This window comes from Equus przewalskii, chromosome 4 (genome assembly GCF_037783145.1).
Source record: "Equus przewalskii isolate Varuska chromosome 4, EquPr2, whole genome shotgun sequence".
NCBI lineage: Eukaryota > Metazoa > Chordata > Mammalia > Perissodactyla > Equidae > Equus > Equus przewalskii.
In genome coordinates this window covers 27,067,841-27,081,347 of record NC_091834.1, presented here as the reverse complement: position 1 = coordinate 27,081,347, position 13,507 = coordinate 27,067,841, and the positions used below count along the sequence as shown (strand labels likewise).

The following is a 13,507-nucleotide window of genomic DNA, read 5'->3' as shown; positions in this document are numbered from 1 at the left end:
GACAGATTTTTCTGTATGATTATGTAGTCTATGTCTGTACTTTGGTCCTCATACCCCCTGCATGCATAGGATGATGGCCTGGGGACAAAAAGAAACTTGTTCACAAACTGCTTTAAAAAATTTTAAGCCTCTTGTAAAATACAAATATTATAAATTTAAATTTTAAAATATGTTAAAGAAATATTTTCTATTTTACCAAAATGCAAATAGACAATATTTCATTGAACTGAATTTGTACCAAAAGGAACATTAATATTGGGGCCATGTGTTCACGGCATGGGATAATCAGATAGAGGAATAAAATAGTAGGAGGTTCTGGTTTGTCACAACTTAATTATACGTTCTTATGAGTACAGAGATTAAGAATTTCCAGTCATATGTTTTATAATATTTTTAATAAGCTGTAACAAATCAAATTACTCAAACTTTTGGTTATATTAAATTCAAGCATGATCCTATAGACTTAGCATAAGGAATTGGTTATAAATTGACATGGCTACCAGCTGCTAGTAGTAACAGCTATTACATTACACATATTTTCTCTTGTAATAGGTTAAACATTTGGTTTTTGGTTTCTACTTTTCACACAATTTTAAATTAGCACACTAAAAGAATAGTGAAAACTTTATAAGTGATTTAAATTCTCTGAAATGTAGTGTCTCATCTGCTAAAGTAATAGTAATACTACCTTAGAAGTTTATTAGAAGTAAATGAGATAATGTATATGAAAACCTCTCGCTTTGCTTCACATGCAATAGAAGTTTTCAGATTTTTTTAGCTACACTATACAGTAATATTTTATCTTCGTTATCTTCTGATAATTTCACTGGATCCAAATTCACATTCACTATAACAGTCTGGAATATCTTTGACCCTTATCATTCAAGCTATTTTTTTCTGTTTATTAGAGAGTTCCACAAACTATTGTTCGCAAATCATTATTTCTGATATTCCATTCTCTGAGGTGTGAGCATCTGCTAGCTGCTAACAGAGGGTGCAGCTGTTGTTCGAAGACCGGCTGTGTTGTGTTGCCAGGCAACCGCTGCAAACCAAATCCCAGGGCAGGTTGCTCGCCCAGGCGCACCTGCCTGCCGACCCAGCTATTTATTTAATTGAAAATCTGTTCCTGCACAACAGCTTGGCCAGAAAGGCAACAGCAGCAATCGATTACAACTATATTAAATGACCTACCCATATTGTTTCATTAACTATTCATTGCAAACCAAAGGTGTCCCTGACCACCCCCACTTACTCTTAATGACTTTACAAAAAGTGTGTAAAAATAAAGTATAGATGGATTCTACTTGCATGTCAGAGAAACTGAAACCAATTTGTCAGAACATCATTTCATGTAATAAAATGTGCCAAAAATAAAATGTTTCATCAACAAGAGAGCTTCTAACAAGATGATACTGAGTTTTTATGTGCAACAGCGTGGGGAGGGGGGGAGGATTTAAAATTTGTATTTACTATTAATTGGGAATTTGGAAAGCCAATGTCTTCATGGACCAAGTTGCTTTCTTTTTTCCCTCCAATTAAAAAATTCTACCACTTCAGGTGCATCAGAGTTCACTCATATTCCACTGGTTTTCTACTCCCATTCTCCTCTCCTCATTTTCAAAATTAACAGAGGCTCTTTTATGTCAACCTGCTGATATTAGAAATAAAACTGTCATGAATTAATACTACCCATTGAAATTTCTTGTAAAAACCAGGAGGAGTCTTGGCAATACTTTTATACATGTCAATTGTGTTCGGTCCACTGACGCTCATTCCAGCTCCCTATTCCCTCCTAAGACAACTAGATCTAATAAGGATTTCAAGGGGGAAAAAATTAAAGATCTCTATTGTGATTGCATGATAGATTTATTTTTAATATCTGTGAGGTAAAGACTTTAAAGTGAGACTCCAATAACTGAGGTATTCCTAATTTTTATGGCAACTATCAAAATCAAGAAATATCTTTATTGAGAATTCAGTGCTTGTTATATTATCAGGAGCAGCATAAATTATTATTAAAAAGCCTAGAATTCTCTAAGTGATATATAAATTACCTGTGCAAAGAAAGCTTGTTCTCAGAAAAGGTACTAAATAAGATATAAATACTAATAATTCAATACTAACTGGAGCTCACATTTAAAGAATATAAGAAAGTGTTTTTCAATATTTTGTGTGTGTATGTATGATTTTAAATTGAGAAGTTTTAAATGTTAAAATTGGGATAAAAGTATAAAAAATTCTGCCAACATGTCAGTGTTGATCCTGGTTTAATGAATTTTATATCTTTACTCAGATACACGACTCACAGGTTTCTATTTCCATTATCTGCCACTTGCCAATGCCATATTTATATTTTTATTTTTATTGTTGTTGACATAGATATTATGTCTGTTGATTGTATAGATGGTGCTTAATCTTCCTAGGTATCTCATGCCCATAAGGCACTGAAATTTCACAATATCTGCTTCCACTGCAAATGTCAAAGGGCAAATGTTAAAGAAGTATCTTGTATGCACTTATCTGGTTTAATATTTGTTTTATTTCTACAAAGAGTTGTGCCAATCAAATGTCTACTTTTGCAGATACTAGCATCAACCAGAATACACAATTTTCACAATTCTATGCCTACTTGCAGCTTTTTTCCCCTCATTCCTTTTCCTTCTAATGAAATAACACATACACTGTATCTTCTATTGGACATAATTTGAAGGCCCAAAAGTCATTTTAAATCTAGAACAGTTACAATTTCTTTTAATCCAGATTGGTAATCCTAAACAGTACAAATAAACAATATTTAATCAAATATTTCTTTATTTTTTAACCTAAACAGAACTTTACTAAGATCATAACTGAATTTAAGCCAATAAATACAGTACAAATAAACAATATTTAATCAAATATTTCTTTATTTTTTAACCTAAACAGAACTTTACTAAGATCATAACTGAATTTAAGCCAATAAATACATGTAGATATATTGTTTTCATATCAAGTCTCCAAATTGTAATATTTTTTCTGCTTCAGTATGCTCATTCAGAACATACCCATTCTTCAAAGCCTGACTAAATATCATCTCCTTTGGCAAGTCATATCTTCTCTAGTTGGTTGTGATTTTCCCCTTCCATCTGGTGTTTAATGTTTACGTCTAGTGTTTTGATTCCTTGAGCTATTGATTGAAAATTATACTGTACCCTCATCCATTCAACCAGTTATAAGTCAGGGGTTGTGCTGAAAATAAAAAGGTAAATTTCTTTATAACATCAAAGATTTAAAATCTATAACAGGAATTAGTCACTAATTTGGAGGAGAAAAAAAAGTATTGATAGAGAATAGAGATCACAAGAAAACCTATAAGGGATTACATTTTGATATCTGGAAGGAGTACTGTGCTAATGATTATATTTCCAAAATGTATATTTCTACCAGACATATCCTCCTGGATGATAAGGAAGTGCTTAAAACTCAAAATCTCCAAACCTGCACACTAAATCTCTCCTTAAACCTGTCCTTCTATGCCCAATGTTAGTATCAGCATCATACATCTAGGTGCTCATTACAGAAAATCTTAAAATCATTCTTACCACTTTTCTCTTATCCCACAGATTGTATTTATGAAAAAAAATTACTGTCCCTCATTAACATCTGCTGTGCATCTTTATCACTACCAAGTAATTATTATAGTCTCCTAGCAGTCTCCCTGTTTCCAATCTCAACTCTTTCTATTGACTCTGCATTGTTGGTAGACACGTCTTTCTAAAACATACATCTGGTCAAGTTACTTGCCTGTTTAAACTTCCAATGGCTTCCTATTGCCTTCATCCCAAGTTTAAAGTCCTTAACATAGCATACATGACCTTCCAAGAACTGGTCTTCATTTTAAATGTCCAACTCAAAATTACTTCCTTCATGAAGTTTTACCCAATTCTCCCAAATATAATTTAGCAGTCTATCTTTTGTGTGCTCCTCAGACCTTATTTATATTCCTGTCATAGCACTTACCAGGCTTTATTAGTCTTACGGGTGCTCAGTAAGTACTTGTTAACTGACTATAACATCTTCACCAATCCAAGAGTAAGTGTGACAGCTTTATCTTCTTCAGTTCCTTCTTTTCAGGCATCTCATCTCAAATTGTATCCTTATAACTAAAGAAATTCAAGAGACATGGAACCTTGCAACAAATTCTAGAATAAGTATGTTTTGATATAGAGGGATGAAAGTGGTAAACATTGTTCACTGATAAAAATGATATAACTACTCTCAGGGTATAAGACAATACTTCCCAACCTATAAAATTACCAGAATATTGGGAAGCTGTTTAAAAAACAAAGGTTCCAAAGCACCAATATATACCTGCTGAATTAGAATTAAGAAAGCTTCCCAGGTGATTCTGATCATCAGCCAGATTTGGCAATCTTTGGAGGAAGAAACCTACTAGAATAAGGATTAATATTTTGTAAGGGTGTAGGGATTTACTTTCTTATCTCCTATTCCCATGTTCTGGACCCTGGCATATATAACCACAAATACAAAAGTCATCCTTGTGTAAGACCATGGCTAGATATGTGTACACTTTTACAAAACCTATGTCAACAGGAGATTAATCTTTCCAGTGTAAACAGTATAATTTTATTTTTGATATGTCATCTGGAGCCCTGGCCACCACGGAGGTTTCTGTTCCCCCAGGCCTCATCATCAGGACCTGAAGCCCCACAGGCACTGCTCCCCTGCCGTTGTTGCTGGAGCAGAACAGGATCAAGTAGTGATTTATTGCTAACTCAAGCTGAAGGCAGGGTCTTTGCAGATTTATAGGGTAAGGAATTGGAGAGGAAGCAGAGAGAAAGCAGTTAGGGAATGGAGCTCTCTGCCCTTTGCAGCCCCTCTTCCCCCAGAAACCAGTTTGACACCTTAGAAAAGCTGCTATCAAATCTTTACTACATTGTAGGTTCAATAAGGGTTGATTTACATTGTTTACACCTAAAGTTAAAAAGGAAAAAAAGGGAAAAGAAACAAAAAGAACTGATTTAACATTCTTGAGGATTTTATTATGTGCTCAGTGAGCTAACTGTAAGATACTTTACTTATGGAGTGTACTAGCTACTCCTTACGCAGTACGATATAGTGTCAAGGAGATGTCTAATGATGCAGTGTACTCATGTTTATCATGTATTCCTTCTCTGCAGCTAAGCTCTGTGATAGATTGCAGGGTCAAAGATATATAATACGTGAGCTCTACTCTCAAGGAACTCACAGCCTGAGGAAAATCATACTAGGAATCAAGCAATTACAGTGCCCTATGATAAATATCATGGTGGAGACTGAAGGGACAAGAAAGGCTGAAGCTTGATCTGAGACTTCGATAGAAAGATGTACAGGAAATTTTATGATGGACAAGAATAAAGACATTTCCAGCAATGCAAGTTGAGTACATAAAGACGTGAAGGTGTTAAATAACATGGTGGTTTATGAGAAGTGAGTAGGAGGTGGTAAATATGGCACTGAATATAAGAGGATAGGCTTGGGATCATGTGGAGATTGCAATCCTTGCATCTGCTGCTGACAGTGACACTGACTTCATCTTTCTAAGTTTCTGTTTCTTCTGCAGTAAAATGAGAATTATATAATAATACCTCTGTCATACAGTTGTTAAGTTTCATATTATGTATGTAAAGTACTTAGCACAGTACCTGGCAGTGCTTAGCAAAGTATGACAATAAATAATAACTTAATAGTATTTCAGTATAATTAGATCAGAGAATACATAGAAATGAATGATGGAATATGAGTCTGCACTTATACATGACCAGGTCAAAAGTGGCCTTAAGCCATGCTAAAGAAAATCACTGCATTCTCAAATCATACTAAAATAGCTTTTATCCTTTTATCTTTTGCAATGGAATAGAATTGATTCTGAATATTTCCCCTGATATTTAAAAGCAGCAAATACCTCAAAGAAAGCAAGTCTCAAAGAGAAACCTGAAAAGGATGTCTTTTTTACAATGTTGTAAAGTGTATTTACACAAACGACTCAGGGAAACGTATTTGTAAAGAAAATCTGTACTGTAAAAAGACCTCAGGGTAAGTAAACAAGAAACTGGTAATACAAAAATTCCCCCCTTCACCATATGTTATTGTGTGCCTAACATAAAAATCAGTAAAAAACTAACACATGCAATTTTATAGACTTCATGTGATATGCTATTGATGCTACTTTTAAAATTCAGAGACATAGGGGCTGGCCTGGTGGCGTAGTGGTTAAGTGCGCATGTTCAGCTTCACTGGCCCAGGGTTCGTGGTTCAGATCCCGGGTGCAGACATGGCACCGCTTGGCACACCATGCTGTGGTAGGTGTCCCACATATAAAGTAGAGGAAGATGGGCACAGATGTTAGCTCAGGGCTAGGCTTCCTCAGCAAAAAAGAGGAGGACTGGCAGTAGTTAGCTCAGGGCTAATCTTCCTCAAAAAAAAGAAAGAAAAGAAATATAAAATTCAGAGACATATATGACCCAAAGTTTCACTTACTTAGACGTCATTCCCAGTATCATCAGGATAGGAAGTGCACTAGCCTCTGTCATTTGAATATGTGGCCCTCTCACTCATACTACATGTAGTTCACTTTAAAATTTCAAACACTGGACCTTTTGTTACACTTAGGGCTTCCGTTTCCTTCCACTTCCTGTTGCTTTTGTTTTATTTGTATTAAACCTATTCCCACCCCCCACATCAAGATGCATGAATATCGTCAATAAATGTAAATAAATTCTGCCCAAAAAAATCTTTTTTTTTTAACCAGAAATACGTGCGAGAATTGCCACCTGTTCAGAGATTCTGGAAGTGTACTACTATAAGAAATAAATGAATTTCACTCACGGTTTGCCCATTAAATGACTTTGACCAGCCATTTATCCTATATGGGTTTCATTTTCTACACCTAGAAAATAGATCAGTTAAATAGTTGTACTCTAAAATCCATCCCAGAACTAAGGATTTTTGGCTGCCATGATTTTATTCATAATAAGTCACATATGTTCTAGTGAAATATACAACATAATACCCTTGAAAAGCAACAAAATGGGTATACTTAAAACCATTGAAAAACCAACAAAAATATCAATATTCTTTGAAAGGGGTATATCAGTAATAAAGCCAAGGTAATAATAATGTCAAGGTTACTTACTTTAGAATTAATGGAATAAACAAAGCATTAGACAGAAATTTCTTTGTGGGACACATCATGATAGTTTCATTTTGATTACTCTGAATGATATTAAAAGGCTAAACAAGTTCTTGATTATTAGGAGGCTTCGAAATCCTTCCTTTTCAAAAGAAGGAAGGAGGTTAAGTGATATAGTAACTCTGGGATGAACATTAATGGTTTTTCAGCCACCCATTATATGTCGCCGATCTTTAGTAACCATATTATGATTTTTCTCTGGGAAATCCTGCTCCCCTACTCTCAAACCAAATATTTCTCAAAGGAGTAAACACTACTCCTCAGTCCTAAACACCATCATATTTCACAGGTCCTTGGGATTAATTACAGTGGGTATCTGACCTAAGCAATCAAATCAGAGTAAGTCTCAGGGCTTTTATTGAAGTAATGGAAAAAAATAACGTATCTTGTTCATAGGACAGGGGCACTGAATAACAGGGAGCAGAAGCTGCCAGAGGCCACCAGCTATGTCTGAGATAGTAAAGTACCACTGAAAGAAATAAGTTAGGCTTTCCTTTCACCTCTTTACAAAGTGATGACACAATTAGAATCCAGAAATGCTAAGTCAATTTTATGCCAAAAAACTCCCCGATTCAATTCTGTAAGAAAAATGAAAAATATATGGTAAACATAATTTAGTTACCCTTACATTCTATTTATTTTAAATTTTCGGATATATGCAGTCTTCTGAAAATGGATATTACTTCTCATGTTAAAAATAAGCATAGAGGCTGGCCCGGTAGCGTAGTGGTTAAGTTCATGTGCTCTGCTTCAGCAGCATGCTGTGGCGGCATCCCACATAAAAAATAGAGGAAGATTGGGACAGATGTTAGCTCAGTGGCAAACTTCCTCAAGCAAAAAGAGTAAGATTGGTAACAGACGTTAGCTCAGGGCCAATCTTCCTCACACACAAAAAATAGTAATAGTAATAATTATAATTTTTCTGCATCAATACAGTCAGGTTAACACTTTGCATTTTATACAGAGCAATTTTACATTTTAAAACCCTTGTGATCCTTGGACTTCCAGACTCCTTGGTGTGAGTTTGCAGGTCATATATTATGGATGCCACATGTAATCATGACATCTTTTTTAGTTTTACTTAATGGTATAGTTATATCTGTATTTATTTCCAAGAATAGAGGTTAATAGCATATTTAGCTATATAATTCACTATGCAATGATAGTATTTTGCCCAATTACGAAATAACAACTCCAAAGTTTTTATCTTAATTTTGAACCAATGTAATAAAGATTCAGGAGAAAGTGCAGCCAGATAACAATCAAATACTTCATTAATTTATGCAAAACTACAATAGAATTGATGTTACCATAAACAGCATTTATCTTGACTTTTAACCAACTTTTCTATAACTAGCAGATAATTTTAACTAAATAATTAGACTTTCCTTCAATATCAATGTGTTATCATGTATGATGTCAGGTCATACATGACAAAAAGTCTAGATAGTAACATTTCTATGGATTATAAAGATAAAATTCTCTGTACTCCTGTGCAGCTAAAACCAAAACAATCATCCAACAGACTTAACAAGGATGGTAAATCAATGTCAAAAATCCAATTGTGATTGGATTAGTCATTTGTGGTAGTAGTGCTATTTCTTCAGAATATCTTTATAAAAGAGAAATCAAAAGGATTTTTATTGAAAAATATTATTCAATAAGATTTTTTTAATGAATTAATGACCGTATTTGACTAGAAAATGTTTTACTTACAAATGAACAATGAGAATCCCGATGATCTAATATATATAATAGAATTATGAGAATTTAGCTAATTATCATAATATAAAAATTTGTCCAAGTTCTATCCAGCGCTGGTATTTATTATTCTAATCCACTTTTAATTAATTCCCTGGGGCTGAAGAATTTTTTTAAAATAATGCCTTATCAACTGCATAAACATTTCCTAAACATGGTGGTCAGAAATTCTATTTGCAGACTCCATTCACCATTCTAATTAGTTTGCTTTTAAAGGAAAAAAATGCCAGGTCTTGCATGCCCTGAATAAAATAAAATAAAATAAAAAAGTATACTTCTTTTAAGACTGACTCTCCTCCTAACCATTTAACTATCTAATTAAAACCCTCTGTATGAAGGAAATAGGCATTAGGAATTAGTGAGGGTTCTTCATAGCAAAGGTTGAAATTATGAAAGATAGAGGCACACCAAGTCTTGGACCTAAGATTGCACTATATTCTAGAAGTATCAGTTTGGAGATCCTCCTTTGGTAATTGTGTCACACCAGCAGAAGTGGCAATTGGTAAAATTATTCATTTTGAGGTGACTTCTAAGTAGCTGAGAGTGCTGGGTTTTATTTGTTTTTTTCTAGGTATGCCAAGATCATCTTATCCTTTAACAAAACAGAAAATTTTCAAGAAGGGGGCAATCATCAAGACTGTCAAGTATTTCTAGACACTAAACCAAGATAAGAACTAAGAAGTGCTCATTTGATTTAGTGATACAGAAATTGCAGATTTCCTTGGCAACAACAATTTCAATGGAATTGTTAGCAGGAAGAAGCCAGACTGCAATGGATTGAGAGGTGAGTGGGAGGTAAGAAAGAATTCATGATGAGTGTAGAAAACTCTTTCAAAGTATTTTGTTATGAATCAGGGTGAAAAAGATAGTTAGAGAGGATTGAGGGACTAAAAAAGAGTTCTTTCATTATTTTTTAAATGAGAGCATGTTAAAATGCTAATGGAATAAAAGCAGAAAAAAATAAATTGAACTATAAGAGAGAAATCAATGTAGCAACTTCACTGAAAAGAAATGGATGAGTCTTAGGTAAGAAAAATGGTATCACTTCCCAGTTTAACAAACACAAGTGTTTACGTGGGCATGTTTACTAAGTCATTGGCAGGATCTTGAGAGACTTTCCTTCTATCAGCATTCACTCTGAAGTAGCAGAGAAGTTATCTATCGAAGATGAAGTAGCAAATGGCAAGTTAGGAAGGTGGCAATATTAAAAGATCAAAAAAATAAATTTTACAAAAGTAAAGAACTAGGGGAAAAAACTGACTTTATTTTTTAAGGTGGGAATCCTGGGCAGTGTTGCTGACAAAGCTAATATTAAAACCTCAATAAAAAAAAAATTAAACCTTAATCTAATTAAACCTCCGGATCTAACTATTATCTCACAGGAAACAGGGAGCAGTTAAATAATATCATAAAAATGTAATTGGCCTAGTTTCATGGTACATATATGTGATCCAGTTGCTTCAACAAATAAATGGTATTTTAAAAGAGTAAGGGAACACTGTATTTTTAGTACGATTAGAAAAAATTGAGCTTTAACTGGATATTAGATCATTAAGTATTGCTGTTATTTTGTTAGAAGTGGTATTAGTATTGTAGTTATTTTTACATGCCTTTATCTGAGAGATACATGTTGAAGTATTTATGATCAAAAAGATACGACGTCTGAAATTTGTTTTGAAACATGTCTAAAAAAAAAGCAGAATTAGAAGCAGCAAGAACGGCAACATGCTGATAGTAGATGTTGATAAAGAATGTGGAGACAATAATCTTAGGCATGTCTTTGATGAGCTTTTGTTGTGAAGAGGAGTAATGGTGAGGCAGTTGAAAAGACGTAGGACAGAGGGGGTTTATTTGTTTTAAGTAGTACTAAAGCATGTTTGCGAGCAGATGGAAATAATCCAGTGGAAAGGGAAAAACTGATGATAGATGGGAGAAAGTAATGATAGGCACAAATTGCTGAGGTGAGAGGGGATGACATTCAGAACTCAAGCAGAAAAGTTAAATTTCATCTTACACAAAAGCAGGGCGACTTGGTCCACAGTAGTAGAGAAGGTACGGTGCCTGTGTGCAGATGGAGGCAAGCTCTTATTAGTGGGAGGAATTCAGAATTTCTGAATGACTACTTCTCATTTCACAAATCAAATATAAGTAATAATACAATATGAAGTAAGATTATATAATCAAGAACTATATTAAGAATTAAGTATATTAATTATATTAAGTAAGAAGATATGATATTAGGTAAGATAATCAGTGAGATTACAGAAACAATGAGGGACTGAAAGAAGTTTGAAAAGAAAAGAGAAATATGAAATAATCCTTGAAACCCAGAAAGTGCTTCTCAATTAGATCTTTTTTCTAACAAGCCTCAATACAAGCATCTGTTTACATATGTGAAGGCTGTGATGTGATCATGAAATGAATAAATACGTTGTTTTTCAGATTATTTTCCTATGAAATCGCTTTATGTTGACTTTTCATAGAATCTGGATGGTGAACAATTCTTAGATGTTAGACTCTGATAAAGCTACTTGCACATAATGAAATGAAGAAAAAAAGATATTTGGGGCACTCATGCCATGGTGTTCTTGTGCCTCTCATTTCAGTCTTCAAAACTGGATCAACTGTTCAGACAGTGTGATTCCACATGGGTTTATATAGAAAACACTACTGTAGATTTAATGTCTTTCTTTACTTTCTTTGAAGATGTATCCTTTTATAATCACTGCAAAAGAAAGAGAAGAGAAGGATTAAAGAGAATACATGCACGGCACAAGGAAACTTCGTTAGCAGATCTGAAACTAGGCTGTGCTCACTATGTGCCACACAGCACCTATGACGTGAAAGAGCAGTAGATCAACACAACGTCCTGGTGGAAGTGGGAGTTTGAAGGCCAATTAGACAGAACGATTTTTTTTCTAATGTGTCAAAATAATGCAAGTGGCTGTGCTAAATAAATTCATGCTGGAGTACTGCTGTGAAAATTGAATGATTAATAACCCTCAGTATTATTCCTGCTTAGTTTAAGGCACAGCAGACTACTGATTAGATATCGTGCAATAATATGTTTCTATACAGATGTTACAAATTCCATGTTAATTGTCTACTTTCTGTGTGTCATATACTCTCCCATCATGCTTTTGTCCATTCTGCAATTTAACATGAAACCTCAGGCCCTAGACTTGAAAGAAAGTAAGCTTTGAAACTATAACCTAAAACACTTTTCCTGTGTGGAAGTGGTTATGGAAAATTCAGCATGCCTGAATTTGCAAATGCTTACAAAATTTGGGCCAAAATAATGTAGGAATATGTATTTGTTTGTATGTGTAATGCTTGCTCCATAGTGACATTATATAAAAAGGAATTTTAAGGAGAAAAATACTTTACGCACATCAAAAAGGTAGTGCTTTGTTATGGCTATTTGTGAGTTGAAGTTTCTATAAAAAAATTGTGTTATTTGAGTTTTTAAATTTTACGAGTTTCATTATCATATTAACTCCTTCCCTTTTGAGGATTCAATGAAATTGTGAAGGAAAAAAGATAAATATTAACCCTTGAGGTACCTCAAAAATTACCTTCCTCACCTGGACACATTTTGTTTTGTTTGAGAAGGTTTTCTCAATATGGCATATAACTTTTTAAAATTATGGTAAAATTTTCATACAATACCATATGTAATGTTTCTTAAATTGAATGTGCATATATAATTCAATGTTATTTTCATCATCCACTTCTTGAAAGAAAATGATGTGAAATAAGACTGCAAACAAAACCAGATATGATCTTGCTAATCTCCCTTACAGGAGCAGTTTGCAGTGAATAAGCCAGCACATAGATTAATAGTCTCATTTCAAAGTTGTTACATGGAAAATTGGAGTTTGGACATGCCAAATAAATATTAAAAAGCAAACTGAGGATAACAAATGGCATTTTATTCAGCTTTTTTTTTTTTAAGATTGGCACCTGTTACCAATCTTTTTTTCTTCTTCTACTCCTCCCCACCCCCTTCTTCTCCTTCTCCCCAAAGCTCCCCAGTACATAGTTGTATATTTTAGTTGCAGGTCCTTCTAGTTGTGCATCATCATGGCTCGACAAGCAGTGCTAGGTCCACGCCATGAAACCCCAGGCCGCCAAAGCGTAGCAGGCCACCTTAACCACTCAGCCATGGACCTGGCCCCTTATTTGGCATTTTTAATGAAATGATGTATTCAACTATAGGTAAAGTGATGTATTCACTTAGGCTCTTTGAGTTAGAAGGATTAAAAAGCCCCTAAAGCCAAATCAAGTTCAATCAGAGCACTGCTAGATAGGGCTGCATTTCATTTTCATTTCATTACTGCTGATATAAGATATCCTTCTTTCTTTCATAATTTTAGAATACAAAATCATTACACTGCGTACTAAAAAGGTATACAAAAAACCCAAACATTTCAAGATCTCCTACGGCATATCCTTTTTATTTGGAAATTCTCATATAAGCTGGATCCTTCAGTAAGAGAAACCAATTTAGAACTC

General features: G+C 34.2%; 1 long non-coding RNA gene across 3 annotated transcripts in view; it reads left to right on the top strand.

The window, feature by feature from the left end:
- LOC139083002 (uncharacterized) overlaps positions 1 to 12,881 on the top strand; it is a 135,590-nt gene extending 122,709 nt beyond the window's left edge. Inside the window, exons 5-7 of one of the 3 annotated variants that reach the window (XR_011539441.1) lie at positions 5,900 to 6,075; positions 9,564 to 9,776; positions 11,699 to 11,976. This is a non-coding gene — a long non-coding RNA (uncharacterized lncRNA). Of the gene's footprint in view, positions 1 to 5,180; positions 6,076 to 9,563; positions 9,777 to 11,698 lie in introns of all 3 variants that reach the window. The other 2 variants (XR_011539443.1, XR_011539442.1) reach the window with 2 other exon arrangements.
- The last annotated feature ends 626 nt before the right edge of the window (positions 12,882 to 13,507 follow it).